A 16,850-nucleotide genomic window follows, 5' to 3' on the forward strand; every position below is an offset into this window, starting at 1 on the left:
TGTGTAATTTACATATTAAAAAAACTTAAATGGCATTAAAAAGATTAATGGCCTTTAAAAAAAACTAAAAACATTATTAAGGTAGACAGTGTCAATATCACTAAAAACAATGTCTAACATTATGGACAAACCATGGGACAGAACATGTTTAAAATGGTGCTGTTGTTGAGAGTCATAAATACAAACATGGAACATCAAACACAGAAAACTAAAATCATTTTGACACACTTACTGTAAAGTATCACAAAATATTACAATTTGTTTTTATCATTGGAAGTAACTTGTGTATACCTTTCAACTTTAAATGTTTGTTTCTTTGTAGCATCTATTTGTGTACTTTAATCTAATCATAGAACATTGTGTGGTTCTTTCCATTTTTTATTTCACATAATACGACTGTATAATACATAAATACATATATATATATATATATAACCACACACATATGTAAATCTACAGACGACATGTATGACTTGTCACATCTCAAACTTTTTGCTCTGAGAAATACACCAACAAACTGTTATACACGTAATTCATACTCTAGGTACAATTTGTTAAACAAGTTTAAAGGAGAATTTTTTTTTTTTAACTCAACTTTGAACATTGTCTTTTCCAACTGCTATCCCTCACTTATCTGTTTTATATTTGTCTTCATTTTCCTTCTCTTTCGCGTACGTCATATATTTATAACAATTGATTGACAACTATTACTTCATTTCTAACCAGTACAAACTGAGAAGGGCAACAATAAAATGGAACCATAATATTATTGAATATTTGTGTATAGTAACTAAGGGAACAACATATTAAGATTGGAACCGAACTGTACGAAGAAAATGAACAATTTTGCATTCAAACGTACCTTGCATTTCATGGGTATTTCGACCAGTACAGTTTGCAGGTATAAAGTTTTGTCTAAATAATTTAAATGTATATTCACATATAGACATTATATAACTGAATTAAATTCTTGAATGAGAAACAAAAGTTAGACAATTAGCAAGTGACATTAAAGTTACTCTACAACCTGTGAGAGGGTTAGCAAATATTACGCTGTTTTAGATAGCGCCGTGTGGAAATTTTAGAAAAAGTAAACGTTTTCTAAGAAAAAAAAAAAGATTCTTTTTACGGCAAGTGCAGCATGAGAAAAGTGTTGGGACCGTGTTGATAGAAACGGTCATTTTCTGTCTGTTAAATGTGCTACTGTTTATTGACAAAAATAAGATTTTTTCTTTTCAAACTCCGTTTCTTAAAACTATAAATTACATCAATAAAGATACAATCAAACCTTCAGGTTTTGTCCTGGTGAAAGCTGGGATCTTGTCACAAGGAGAGTACTTAACATTCTACATATGATAAACAAAGGAATGTTATGAGTATCGTATTTATTTTCATAATTGTCTGAATCTAGAATACCAAAAGTGGGACTTTAAAAATAGATTTTTGTTTGTAGTGGCATTTGATGGATATGCCATACTGTATTTATTGTTTAAGTAGATAGATACAGATATAAACGCCTATCAATGACGTATTTCTATATATTGGATTTACCAATAATATACATTAACAATATGTCATGCTACTGTTGTTAACACATAGCCTGTACTATGATGTTCTATTATTAATTAACTTTGCTTTTAGTTCCTGATTTCAGCAAAGTTTTATAATAATAATTATATAATCCAGAACAACAACTTAATATACTATGATGGTTCACCCGGTGTCGTATCATCATTACGAACAACAACTTAATATACTGTAATGGTTCACATGGTGTCGTATCATCATTACTAACGACAACATAATATACTGTGATGGTTCACCCGGTGTCGTATCATCATTACTAACAAAAACTTAATATACTGTAGGGATCAACCAGTGTCGTATCATCATTACTAAAAACAACTTAATATACTGTGGTTGTTCACCTGGTTTCGTATCATCATTAATAACAACAACTTAATACACTGTGATAGTTCACGTGGTGTCGTATCATCATTACGAACAACAACTTAATACACTGTGATGGTTCACCTGGTGTTGTATAATCATTACTAACTACAACTTAATATACTGTGATGGTTCACCCAGTGTCGTATCATCATAAATAACAACAACTTAACATACTGTGATGGTTCACCCGGTGTCGTATCATAATTAGTAACAAAACTTAATATACTGTGATGGTTCACTTTGTGTGGTATCATCATTACTAACAACAACTTAATATACAGTGATGGTTCACCTGGTGTCGTACCATCATTACAAAGAACAACTTAATATACTGTTATGGTTCACCTGGTGTCGATTCATCATTACTAAGAACAACTTAATATACTGTAATGGTTCACCCGGTTTCGTATCATCATCACTAACAACAACTTAATATATTGTGATGGTTCACCCGGTGTCGTACCATCTTTAGAAACAACAATTTAATATACTGTGATGGTTCACCCGGTGTAATATCATCATTACTAACAACAACTTAATATACTGTTATGGTTCTCCCGGTGTCGTTTCATCATTACTAACAGCAACTTAATATACGATGTTGGTTTACCCGGTGTCGTACCATCATTTCTAACAACAACTTAATATACTGTGATGGTTTACCTGGTGTCGTATCATGATTACTAAGAACAATATAATGTACTGTGATGATTCACCTGGTGTCGTATTACTAAGTACCATTCAATATTATGTGATGGTTCTCTTGGTGTCGTATCATCATTACTAACAACAACTTATTATGCTATGACGGTTCACCCTTTGTCGTATGATCATTACTAACAACAACTTAATATACTGTGATGGTTCACCTGGTGTAGTATCATCATGACTAACAACAACTTAATATACTGTGATGGTTCACCTGGTGTCGTATCATCATTACAAAGAACAACTTAATATACTGTGATTGTTCACCTTGTATCGTATCATCATTACTAAGAACAACTTAATATACTGTAATGGTTCACCCGGTTTCGTATCATCATCACTAACAACAACTTAATATATTGTGATGGTTCACCCGGTGTCGTACCATCATTACAAAGAACAACTTAATATACTGTGATTGTTCACCTTGTATCGTATCATCATTACTAAGAACAACTTAATATACTGTAATGGTTCACCCGGTTTCGTATCATCATCACTAACAACAACTTAATATATTGTGATGGTTCACCCGGTGTCGTACCATCTTTAGAAACAACAACTTAATACACTGTGATGGTTCACACGTTGTGGTATCATCAATGCTAACAATAATTTAAAATAGTGTGGTGGTCGTATCATCATTACACTGTGATAGTTCACCTGGTGTCGTACCATCATTACTAACAACAACTTAATATGCTATGATGGTTCACCCGTTGTGGTATCATCATAACTAGCAACAACTTAATATACTGTTATGGTCCACCCGGTGTCGTATCATGATTACTAACAACAACTTAATATACTCTGATGGTTCACCTGGTGTCGTATCATCATTACTAACAAGAACTTAATATACTGCGATGGTTCACCCGGTGTTGTATCATCATTACTGACAACAACTTAATATACTGTTATGGTTCTCCCGGTGTTGTATCATCATTACTAACAACAACGTAATACACTGTTATGGTTCACCCGGTGTCGTATCATCATAACTAACAACAACGTAATACACTGTTATGGTTCACCCGGTGTCGTATCATCATAACTAACAACAACTTAATATACTGTGATGGTTCAACCGGTGTCGTATCATCATGACTAACAACAGCTTAATATACTGTAGGGTTCAACCAGTGTCGTATCATTATTAGTAACAACAACTTAATATACTGTTATGGTTCACCCGGTGTCGTATCATCATTACTGACATCAACTTAATATACTGTGGTTGTTTATCTGGTGTCGTATCATCATTACTAAGAACTATTTAATATATTGTGATGGTTCACCTGGTGTCGTGTCATCATTACTAACAACAACTTAATATACTGTGATGGTTCACCCGGTGTCATATCATAATTACTAACAACAAGTTATTATCTGTAATGGTTCACGTGGTGTCGTATCATCATTACTAGCAACAACTTAATATACTGTGATGCTTTACCCGGTGTTGTATCGTTATTACTAACAACAACTTAATATACTTTTGTGGTTCACCCGGTGTCGTATCATCATTACTGACATCAACTTATTATGCTGTGATGGTTCACCCGGTGTTGTACCATCATTTCTAACAACTTAATATACTGTTATTGTTTACCTGGTGTCGTATCATCATTACTAAGAACAATATAATATACTGTGATGGTTCACCCGGTGTCGTATCATCATTACTGACATCAACTTAATATACTGTGGTTGTTTATCTGGTGTCGTATCATCATTACTAAGAACTATTTAATATATTGTGATGCTTCCATGGTGTCGTATCATCATTACTATCAACAACTTAATTTACTGTGATGGTTCACCCCGTGTCGCATCATCATTACTAAAATGTTTACGATATTTCTTAGTTCTCTCAGCTGTGTCTGGAACATTTTCTCACGTTGGGTGGCACAGAATTAAGGGGCATTTATAATGTTGTAGAGTTTACAAGAATAGGGAAAATTTTGTTAAGTAGTTATTTTAGTTAAAATAACAAGTTTAGTTAGGACTAATTTATACTGAATATTTATGTTATAATTATATAGGATAACAATCTGTTTACTGGTATGAAACTAGAATTGAATGCTGTTATTCAGTGAACTTAGCCTCAAGGTTTGGTCATATTCACGTCGATGAGTTTGTCTTTGTTCCACTTGGTTATTACATCTGTTTATTACACAGTGCTAATAATGATATAAGGTTATTAATCAGTAATGTTGAGAACTTCACTAGTAGAGAAAAATATATATGTAAAAACGTCTCGTTTGGGTTAACTATTCTACCTTCTTTGGTCATCGTCAGGTTCACAAAGAAAGAAAGATCGGAAGCTGACCAGATGTTTGAAAAGGGTTGTGTAACAGAGTGACGGAATGTAGAGGGCGGTGTTAGATGTTTGAATATATAATTGTATATTATTTATTGTATTATTTTTAATATAGGTATAAAGGTGTTCCTTTGTTATGATTTTATTAGTTTGGTTTCGTTCACTAAAATGGAGAAACTTTGGAATGATGTGTTGAAGTTTGTATTCTGAAAGAAAGCACATTTGAAGAATTTCTGTTTTAACTTTAATTTTTCAGAGTAACAGCATACAGGCAACAGTACATTTACATATGGTCATATCAAGACATTAGCAATCAGTGTATAGAAGGAGAATGATATTTGACTATTGATAGTATAACTATATTGAAGATGAAATACTTTGATATAACACAAGGAGACAAAGATAAAATTTTCAATATTTTACGTATTCCATCTTCAGTATTCAAAGCAAAATAAAAAATACATAATTTCTAACTAACTAAATAAAATATGTTGATGAAATAATGATAATTTAAACAAAACTAAAATACATAGAAACTAAATTACTGACAATAAAATATGCTGTACATATTTCAAAGTGTGGTATTTTAATGAACACTACATGATATTCGGGTTTGGTTAATGTTGTTTGATGTGATGGTTTCTTTAAGTACTAATTCCAGATCAGTGTTAGACTTGCAAAGAATATTTATATTTTAAAGTTCGTGTCCTGTTTCTTTACTGTGTTGGTTTATAAACAAAACCATGACTGACTCAACTTTTCTGAGTATTTTATGAACAGTCCAATATTTTATTAACTCGTACTACTAGATGGCGATCAGTTTTTTAAATACGATAGGCTTTACTGCCTACACTCGTGAATTATCGATAAGCCATGAATAAAGATAAATTCGGATGTTGTTAGTCAGGAAAATCCCATGCTTAATACGGTGTTAAACCTAATCTGGAACTATAACATAATTTGTAAGTTATAAAAAAGCAATTATCTACCACCATATTGCTCTGTGCTTTGGGTGCAGACTTTCATGTTTGTTAACATGTAAACTGACGAGTTTCTCCAGTAGACCAGACTTTCATGTTTGTTAACATGTAAACTGACGAGTTTCTCCAGTAGACCAGACTTTCATGTTTGTTAACATGTAAACTGACGAGTTTCTCCAGTAGACCAGACTTTCATGTTTGTTAACATGTAAACTGACGAGTTTCTCCAGTAGACCAGACTTTCATGTTTGTTAACATGTAAACTGACGAGTTTCTCCAGTAGACCAGACTTTCATGTTTGTTAACATGTAAACTGACGAGTTTCTCCAGTAGACCAGACTTTCATGTTTGTTAACATGTAAACTGACGAGTTTCTCCAGTAGACCAGACTTTCATGTTTGTTAACATGTAAACTGACGAGTTTCTCCAGTAGACCAGACTTTCATGTTTGTTAACATGTAAACTGACGAGTTTCTCCAGTAGACCAGACTTTCATGTTTGTTTACATGTAAACTGACGAGTTTCTCCAGTAGACCAGACTTTCATGTTTGTTAACATGTAAACTGACGAGTTTCTCCAGTAGACCAGACTTTCATGTTTGTTAACATGTAAACTGACGAGTTTCTCCAGTAGACCAGACTTTCATGTTTGACGAGTTTCTCCAGTAAAGACTTTCATGTTTGTTAAGTTAAACTCTCCAGTAGACCAGACTTTCATGTTTGTTAACATGTAAACTGACGAGTTTCTCCAGTAGACCAGACTTTCATGTTTGTTTATGTAAACTTGACGAGTTTCTCCAGTAGACCAGACTTTCATGTTTGTTAACATGTAAACTGACGAGTTTCTAGACAGTATGACATGTAGACTTTCATGTTTGTTTGTTAACATGTAAACTGACGAGTTTCTCCAGTAGACCAGACTTTCATGTTTGTTAACATGTAAACTGACGAGTTTCTCCAGTAGACCAGACTTTCATGTTTGTTTACATGTAAACTGACGAGTTTCTCCAGTAGACCAGACTTTCATGTTTGTTAACATGTAAACTGACGAGTTTCTCCAGTAGACCAGACTTTCATGTTTGTTTGTTAACATGTAAACTGACGAGTTTCTCCAGTAGACCAGACTTTCATGTTTGTTTGTTACATGTAAACTGACGAGTTTCTCCAGTAGACCAGACTTTCATGTTTGTTAACATGTAAACTGACGAGTTTCTCCAGTAGACCAGACTTTCATGTTTGTTAACATGTAAACTGACGAGTTTCTCCAGTAGACCAGACTTTCATGTTTGTTTACATGTAAACTGACGAGTTTCTCCAGTAGACCAGACTTTCATGTTTGTTAACATGTAAACTGACGAGTTTCTCCAGTAGACCAGACTTTCATGTTTGTTAACAGTAGACGAGTTTAGACAGACTTTCATGTTTGTTTACATGTAAACTGACGAGTTTCTCCAGTAGACCAGACTTTCATGTTTGTTAACATGTAAACTGACGAGTTTCTCCAGTAGACCAGACTTTCATGTTTGTTAACATGTAAACTGACGAGTTTCTCCAGTAGACCAGACTTTCATGTTTGTTAACATGTTTGACCAGACTTTCATGTTTGTTAACATGTAAACTGACGAGTTTCTCCAGTAGACCAGACTTTCATGTTTGTTAACATGTAAACTGACGAGTTTCTCCAGTAGACCAGACTTTCATGTTTGTTAACATGTAAACTGACGAGTTTCTCCAGTAGACCAGACTTTCATGTTTGTTAACATGTAAACTGACGAGTTTCTCCAGTAGACCAGACTTTCATGTTTGTTAACATGTAAACTGACGAGTTTCTCCAGTAGACCAGACTTTCATGTTTGTTAACATGTAAACTGACGAGTTTCTCCAGTAGACCAGACTTTCATGTTTGTTAACATGTAAACTGACGAGTTTTTCTCAGTAGACCAGACTTTCATGTTTGTTAACATGTAAACTGACGAGTTTCTCCAGTAGACCAGACTTTCATGTTTGTTAACATGTAAACTGACGAGTTTCTCCAGTAGACCAGACTTTCATGTTTGTTAACATGTAAACTGACGAGTTTCTCCAGTAGACCAGACTTTCATGTTTGTTAACATGTAAACTGACGAGTTTCTCCAGTAGACCAGACTTTCATGTTTGTTAACATGTAAACTGACGAGTTTCTCCAGTAGACCAGACTTTCATGTTTGTTAACATGTAAACTGACGAGTTTCTCCAGTAGACCAGACTTTCATGTTTGTTTACATGTAAACTGACGAGTTTCTCCAGTAGACCAGACTTTCATGTTTGTTAACATGTAAACTGACGAGTTTCTCCAGTAGACCAGACTTTCATGTTTGTTAACATGTAAACTGACGAGTTTCTCCAGTAGACCAGACTTTCATGTTTGTTAACATGTAAACTGACGAGTTTCTCCAGTAGACCAGACTTTCATGTTTGTTAACATGTAAACTGACGAGTAGACCAGACTTTCTGTTTGTTAACATGTAAACTAGACCAGACTTTCATGTTTGTTAACATGTAAACTGATGTAAACTTTCATGTTTGACATGAAACTGACGAGTTTCTCCAGTAGACCAGACTTTCATGTTTGTTAACATGTAAACTGACGAGTTTCTCCAGTAGACCAGACTTTCATGTTTGTTTACATGTAAACTCTACGAGTTTCTCCAGTAGACCAGACTTTCATGTTTGTTAACATGTAAACTGACGAGTTTCTCCAGTAGACCAGACTTTCATGTTTGTTAACATGTAAACTGACGAGTTTCTCCAGTAGACCAGACTTTCATGTTTGTTAACATGTAAACTGACGAGTTTCTCCAGTAGACCAGACTTTCATGTTTGTTAACATGTAAACTGACGAGTTTCTCAGTAGACCAGACTTTCATGTTTGTTAACATGTAAACTGACGAGTTTCTCCAGTAGACCAGACTTTCATGTTTGTTAACATGTAAACTGACGAGTTTCTCCAGTAGACCAGACTTTCATGTTTGTTTACATGTAAACTGACGAGTTTCTCCAGTAGACCAGACTTTCATGTTTGTTTACATGTTTGTTTACATGTAAACTGACGAGTTTCTCCAGTAGACCAGACTTTCATGTTTGTTAACATGTAAACTGAGAGTTTCTCCAGTAGACCAGACTTTCATGTTTGTTAACATGTAAACTGAGAGAGTTTCTCCAGTAGACCAGACTTTCATGTTTGTTTACATGTAAACTCTGACGAGTTCTCCAGTAGACCAGACTTTCATGTTTGTTAAGATGTAAACTGACGAGTTTCCCCAGTAGATCAGACTTTCATGTATGTTTGCATGAAAACTGACGAGTTTCTCCAATAGACCAGATTTTCATAATTGTTTACATGTAAACTCTGACGAGTTTCTCCAGTAGACCAGACTTTCATGTTTGTTAACATGTAAACTGACGAGTTTCTCCAGTAGACCAGACTTTCATGTTTGTTAACATGTAAACTGACGAGTTTCTCCAGTAGACCAGACTTTCATGTTTGTTAACATGTAAACTGACGAGTTTCTCAGTAGACCAGACTTTCATGTTTGTTTACATGTTTGTTAACATGTAAACTCTGACGAGATTCTCCAGTACACCAGACTATTATGTTATGTTTGTTAACATGTAAACTGACGTGTTTCTGCAGTAGACCAGACTTTCATGTTTGTTTAGGTGTAAACTGAAGTGTTTCTCCAGTAGACCAGACTTTCATGTTTGTTAACATGTAAACTGACGAGTTCCTCCAGTAGACCAGACTTTCATGTTTGTTTACATGTAAACTGACGAGTTTCTCTAGTAGACCAGACTTTCATGTTTGTTAACATGTAAACTGACGAGTTTCTCCAGTAGACAAGACTTTTATGTTTGTTAACATGTAAACTGACGAATTTTTCCAGTAGACCAGACTTTCATGTTTGTTAACATGTAAACTGACGAGTTTCTCCAGTAGACCAGACTTTCATGTTTGTTTACATAAAACTTACGAGTTTCTCCAGTAGACCAGACTTTCATGTTTGTTTACATGTAAACTCTGACGAGTTTCTCCAGTAGACCAGACTTTCATGTTTGTTAACATGTAAACTGACTGACAGGTTCTCCAGTAGACCAGACTTTCATGTTTGTTAACATGTAAACTGACGAGTTTCTCCAGTAGACCAGACTTTCATGTTTGTTAACATGTAAACTGACGAGTTTCTTCAGTAGACCAGACTTTCATGTTTGTTGTAAACTGACATGTAAACCCAGTAGACCAGACTTTCATGTTTGTTAACATGTAAACTGACGAGTAGACCAGACTTTCATGTTTGTTAACATGTAAACTCCAGTAGACCAGACTTTCATGTTTGTTAACATGTAAAACTGACGAGTTTCTCCAGTAGACCACCAGACTTTCATGTTTGTTTTTCTCATGTAAACTGACGAGTTTCTCCAGTAGACCAGACTTTCATGTTTGTTAACATGTAAACTGACGAGTTTCTCCAGTAGACCAGACTTTCATGTTTGTTAACATGTAAACTGACGAGTTTCTCCAGTAGACCAGACTTTCATGTTTGTTTACATATAAACTGACGAGTTTCTCCAGTAGACCAGACTTTCATGTTTGTTAACATGCAAACTGAAAACTGAGTTTCTCCAGTAGACCAGACTTTCATGTTTGTTAACATGTAAACTGACGAGTTTCTCCAGTAGACCAGACTTTCATGTTTGTTAACATGTAAACTGACGAGTTTCTCCAGTAGACCAGACTTTCATGTTTGTTAACATGTAAACTGACGAGTTTCTCCAGTAGACCAGACTTTCATGTTTGTTAACATGTAAACTGACGAGTTCTCCAGTAGACCAGACTTTCATGTTTGTTTACATGTAAACTGACGAGTTTCTCCAGTAGACCAGACTTTCATGTTTGTTAACATGTAAACTGACGAGTTTCTCCAGTAGACAAGACTTTCATGTTTGTTAACATGTAAACTGACGAATTTTTCCAGTAGACCAGACTTTCATGTTTGTTAACATGTAAACTGACGAGTCTCTCCAGTAGACCAGACTTTCATGTTTGTTTACATATAAACTGACGAGTTTCTCCAGTAGACCATAATTTCATGTTTGTTTACATGTAAACTCTGACGAGTTTCTCCAGTAGACCAGACTTTGTAAACTGACGAGTTTCTCCATGTTTGTTAACATGTAAACTGACATGTTTCTCCAGTAGACCAGACTTTCATGTTTGTTAACATGTAAACTGACGAGTTTCTCCAGTAGACCAGACTTTCATGTTTGTTAACATGTAAACTGACGAGTTTCTCCAGTAGACCAGACTTTCATGTTTGTTAACATGTAAACTGACGAGTTTCTCCAGTAGACCAGACTTTCATGTTTGTTAACATGTAAACTGACGAGTTTCTCCAGTAGACCAGACTTTCATGTTTGTTAACATGTAAACTGACGAGTTTCTCCAGTAGACCAGACTTTCATGTTTGTTTTCAACATGTAAACTGACGAGTTTCTCCAGTAGACCAGACTTTCATGTTTGTTAACATGTAAACTGACGAGTTTCTCCAGTAGACCAGACTTTCATGTTTGTTAACATGTAAACTGACGAGTTTCTCCAGTAGACCAGACTTTCATGTTTGTTAACATGTAAACTGACGAGTTCTCCAGTAGACCAAACTTTCATGTTTGTTTACATGTAAAGTGGCGAGTTTCTCTAGTAGACCAGACTTTCATGTTTCTTAACATGTAAACTGACGAGTTTCTCCAGTAGACAAGACTTTTATGTTTGTTAACATGTAAACTGACGAATTTTTCCAGTAGACCAGACTTTCATGTTTGTTAACATGTAAACTGACGAGTTTCTCCAGTAGACCAGACTTTTGTATGTTTGTTTATGTATAAACTCCAACGAGTTTCTCCAGTAGACCAGACTTTCATGTTTGTTTACATGTGAACTCTGACGAGTTTCTCCAGTAGACCAGACTTTTATGTTTGTTAACATGTAAACTGTGACAGGTTCTCCAGTAGACCAGACTTTCATGTTTGTTAACATGTAAACTGACGAGTTTCTCCAGACGAGTTTCTCCAGTAGACCAGACTTTCATGTTTGTTAACATGTAAACTGACGAGTTTCTCCAGTAGACCAGACTTTCATGTTTGTTTAACATGTAAACTGACGAGTTTCTCCAGTAGACCAGACTTTCATGTTTGTTAACATGTAAACTGACGAGTTTCTTCAGTAGACCAGACTTTCATGTTTGTTTACATGTAAACTGACGAGTTTCTCCAGTAGACCAGACTTTCATGTTTGTTAACATGTAAACTGACGAGTTTCTCCAGTAGACCAGACTTTCATGTTTGTTTAACATGTAACATGTAAACTGACGAGTTTCTCCAGTAGACCAGACTTTCATGTTTGTTAACATGTAAACTGACGAGTTTCTCCAGTAGACCAGACTTTCATGTTTGTTAACATGTAAACTGACGAGTTTCTCCAGTAGACCAGACTTTCATGTTTGTTAACACATAAACTGACGAGTTTCTCCAGTAGACCAGACTTTCATGTTTGTTAACATGTAAACTGAAGAGTTTCTCCAGTAGACCAGACTTTCATGTTTGTTAACATGTAAACTGACGAGTTTCTCCAGTAGACCAGACTTTCATGTTTGTTAACATGTAAACTGACGAGTTTCTCCAGTAGACCAGACTTTCATGTTTGTTAACATGTAAACTGACGAGTTTCTCCAGTAGACCAGACTTTCATGTTTGTTAACATGTAAACTGACGAGTTTCTCCAGTAGACCAGACTTTCATGTTTGTTTACATGTAAACCATCATTTAAAGTATGACGAGTATCTCCAGTAGACCAGACTTTCATGTTTGTTTACATGAAAACTGACTAGTTTCTCCAGTAAACCAGACTTTCATGTTTGTTAACATGTAAACTTAGAGAAGGATCTCCAGTAAACCAGACTTTCATGTTTGTTAACATGTAAACTTAGAGAAGGATCTCCAGTAGACCAGACTTTCATGTTTGTTTACATGTAAACTCTGACGAGATTCTCCAGTAGCCCAGACTTTGAAGTTTGTTAAGATGCAAACTGACGAGTTTCCCCAGTAGATCAGACTTTCATGTATGTTTGCATGAAAACTGACGAGTTTCTCCAATAGACCAGATTTTCATAATTGTTTACATGTAAACTCTGACGAGTTTCTCCAGTAGACCAGACTTTCATGTTTGTTAACATGTAAACTGACGAGTTTCTCCAGTAGACCAGACTTTCATGTTTGTTAACATGTAAACTGACGAGTTTCTCCAGTAGACCAGACTTTCATGTTTGTTAACATGTAAACTGACGAGTATCTTCAGTAGACCAGGCTTTCATGTTTGTTTACATGTAAACTCTGACGAGATTCTCCAGTACACCAGACTATTATGTTATGTTTGTTAACATGTAAACTGACGTGTTTCTGCAGTAGACCAGACTTTCATGTTTGTTTAGGTGTAAACTGAAGAGTTTCTCCAGTAGACCAGACTTTCATGTTTGTTAACATGTAAACTGACGAGTTTCTCCAGTAGACCAGACTTTCATGTTTGTTAACATGTAAACTGACGAGTTTCTCCAGTAGACCAGACTTTCATGTTTGTTAACATGTAAACTGACGAGTTTCTCCAGTAGACCAGACTTTCATGTTTGTTAACATGTAAACTGACGAGTTTCTCCAGTAGACCAGACTTTCATGTTTGTTAACATGTAAACTGACGAGTTTCTCCAGTAGACCAGACTTTCATGTTTGTTTACATGTAAACTGACGAGTTTCTCCAGTAGACCAGACTTTCATGTTTGTTAACATGTAAACTGACGAGTTTCTTCAGTAGACCAGACTTTCATGTTTGTTTACATGTAAACTCTGACGAGTTTCTCCAGTAGACCAGACTTTCATGTTTGTTAACATGTAAAACTGACGAGTTTCTCCAGTAGACCAGACTTTCATGTTTGTTAACATGTAAACTGACGAGTTTCTCCAGTAGACAAGACGTTCATGTTTTTTAACATGTAAACTGACGAGTTTCTCCAGTAGACCAGTCTTTCATGTTTGTTAACATGTAAACTGACGAGTCTCTCCATTAGACCAGGATTTTATGTTTGTTTAGGTATAAACTAACGAGTTTCTCCAGTAGAACAGACTTTCGTGTTTGTTAACATGCAAACTGACGAGTTTCTCCAGTAGACCAGACTTTCATGTTTGTTAACATGTAAACTGACGAGTTTCTCCAGTAGACCAGACTTTCATGTTTGTTAACATGTAAACTGACGAGTTTCTCCAGTAGACCAGACTTTCATGTTTGTTAACATGTAAAAACTGACGAGTTTCTCCAGTAGACCAGACTTTCATGTTTGTTAACATGTAAACTGACGAGTTTCTCCAGTAGACCAGACTTTCATGTTTGTTTACATGTAAACTGGCGAGTTTCTCCAGTAGACCAGACTTTCATGTTTGTTAACATGTAAACTGACGAGTTTCTCCAGTAGACCAGACTTTTATGTTTGTTAACATGTAAACTGACGAATTTTTCCAGTAGACCAGTCTTTCATGTTTGTTAACATGTAAACTGACGAGTCTCTCCAGTAGACCAGGTTTTTATGTTTGTTTAGGTATAAACTAACGAGTTTCTCCAGTAGACCATAATTTCATGTTTGTTTACATGTGAACTCTGACGAGTTTCTCCAGTAGACCAGACTTTCATGTTTGTTAACATGTAAACTGTGACATGGTTCTCCAGTAGAGCAGACTTTCATGTTTGTTAACATGTAAACTGTGACATGGTTCTCCAGTAGAGCAGACTTTCATGTTTGTTAACATGTAAACTGACGAGTTTCTCCAGTAGACCAGACTTTCATGTTTGTTAACATGTAAACTGACGAGTTTCTCCAGTAGACCAGACTTTCATGTTTGTTAACATGTAAACTGACGAGTTTCTCCACGTTTGTTAACATGTAAACTGACGAGTTTCTCCAGTAGACCAGACTTTCATGTTTGTTAACATGTAAACTGACGAGTTTCTCCAGTAGACCAGACTTTCATGTTTGTTAACATGTAAACTGACGAGTTTCTCCAGTAGACCAGACTTTCATGTTTGTTAACATGTAAACTGACGAGTTTCTCCAGTAGACCAGACTTTCATGTTTGTTAACATGTAAACTGACGATGTTTCTCCAGTAGACCAGACTTTCATGTTTGTTAACATGTAAACTGACGAGTTTCTCCAGTAGACCAGAGTTTCATGTAAACTGACGAGTTTCTCCAGTAGACCAGACTTTCATGTTTGTTTGTTAACATGTAAACTGACGAGTTTCTCCAGTAGACCAGACTTTCATGTTTGTTAACATGTAAACTGACGAGTTTCTCCAGTAGACCAGACTTTCATGTTTGTTAACATGTAAACTGACGAGTTTCTCCAGTAGACCAGACTTTCATGTTTGTTAACATGTAAACTGACGAGTTTCTCCAGTAGACCAGACTTTCATGTTTGTTAACATGTAAACTGACGAGTTTCTCCAGTAGACCAGACTTTCATGTTTGTTAACATGTAAACTGACGAGTTTCTCCAGTAGACCAGACTTTCATGTTTGTTAACATGTAAACTGACGAGTTTCTCCAGTAGACCAGACTTTCATGTTTGTTAACACATAAACTGACGAGTTTCTCCAGTAGACCAGACTTTCATGTTTGTTAACATGTAAACTGACGAGTTTCTCCAGTAGACCAGACTTTCATGTTTGTTAACATGTAAACTGACGAGTTTCTCCAGTAGACCAGACTTTCATGTTTGTTTATGTTTGTTTACATGTAAACTGACGAGTTTCTCCAGTAGACCAGACTTTCATGTTTGTTAACATGTAAACTGACGAGTTTCTCCAGTAGACCAGACTTTCATGTTTGTTAACATGTAAACTGACGAGTTTCTCCAGTAGACCAGACTTTCATGTTTGTTAACATGTAAACTGACGAGTTTCTCCAGTAGACCAGACTTTCATGTTTGTTAACATGTAAACTGACGAGTTTAAGACCAGACTTTCATGTTTGTTTACATGTAAACTGACGAGTGAAACATGTATGACGAGTTTCTCCAGTAGACCAGACTTTCATGTTTGTTTACATGAAAACTGACTAGTTTCTCCAGTAAACCAGACTTTCATGTTTGTTAACATGTAAACTTAGAGAAGGATCTCCAGTAAACCAGACTTTCATGTTTGTTAACATGTAAACTTAGAGAAGGATCTCCAGTAGACCAGACTTTCATGTTTGTTTACATGTAAACTCTGACGAGATTCTCCAGTAGACCAGACTTTGATGTTTGTTAACATGTAAACTGACGAGTTTCTCCAGTAGACCAGACTTTCATGTATGTTTGCATGAAAACTGACGAGTTTCTCCAATAGACCAGATTTTCATAATTGTTTACATGTAAACTCTGACGAGTTTCTCCAGTAGACCAGACTTTCATGTTTGTTAACATGTAAACTGACGAGTTTCTCCAGTAGACCAGACTTTCATGTTTGTTAACATGTAAACTGACGAGTTTCTCCAGTAGACCAGACTTTCATGTTTGTTAACATGTAAACTGACGAGTTTCTCCAGTAGACCAGACTTTCATGTTTGTTAACATGTAAACTGACGAGTTTCTCCAGTAGACCAGACTTTCATGTTTGTTTACATGTAAACTGACGAGTTTCTCCAGTAGACCAGACTTTCATGTTTGTTAACATGTAAACTGACGAGTTTCTCCAGTAGACCAGACTTTCATGTTTGTTAACATGTAAACTGACGAGTATCTCCAGTAGACCAGACTTTCATGTTTGTTAA

At 35.6% G+C, this 16,850-nt stretch overlaps 1 long non-coding RNA gene across 6 annotated transcripts in view; it reads right to left on the minus strand.

Moving 5' to 3' along the window:
- Nucleotides 1–1,062, minus strand: part of LOC143238559 (uncharacterized) — a 35,375-nt gene extending 34,313 nt beyond the window's left edge. For 5 of the 6 annotated variants that reach the window (XR_013020638.1, XR_013020643.1, XR_013020639.1 and 2 more), the window contains exon 1: nt 863–1,062. This is a non-coding gene — a long non-coding RNA (uncharacterized LOC143238559). The other variant, XR_013020641.1, reaches the window with a different exon arrangement.
- Between the last annotated feature and the right edge of the window lie 15,788 nt (nt 1,063–16,850).

This window comes from Tachypleus tridentatus, chromosome 13 (assembly GCF_004210375.1).
Source record: "Tachypleus tridentatus isolate NWPU-2018 chromosome 13, ASM421037v1, whole genome shotgun sequence".
Classification (NCBI taxonomy): Eukaryota; Metazoa; Arthropoda; class Merostomata; order Xiphosura; family Limulidae; genus Tachypleus; species Tachypleus tridentatus.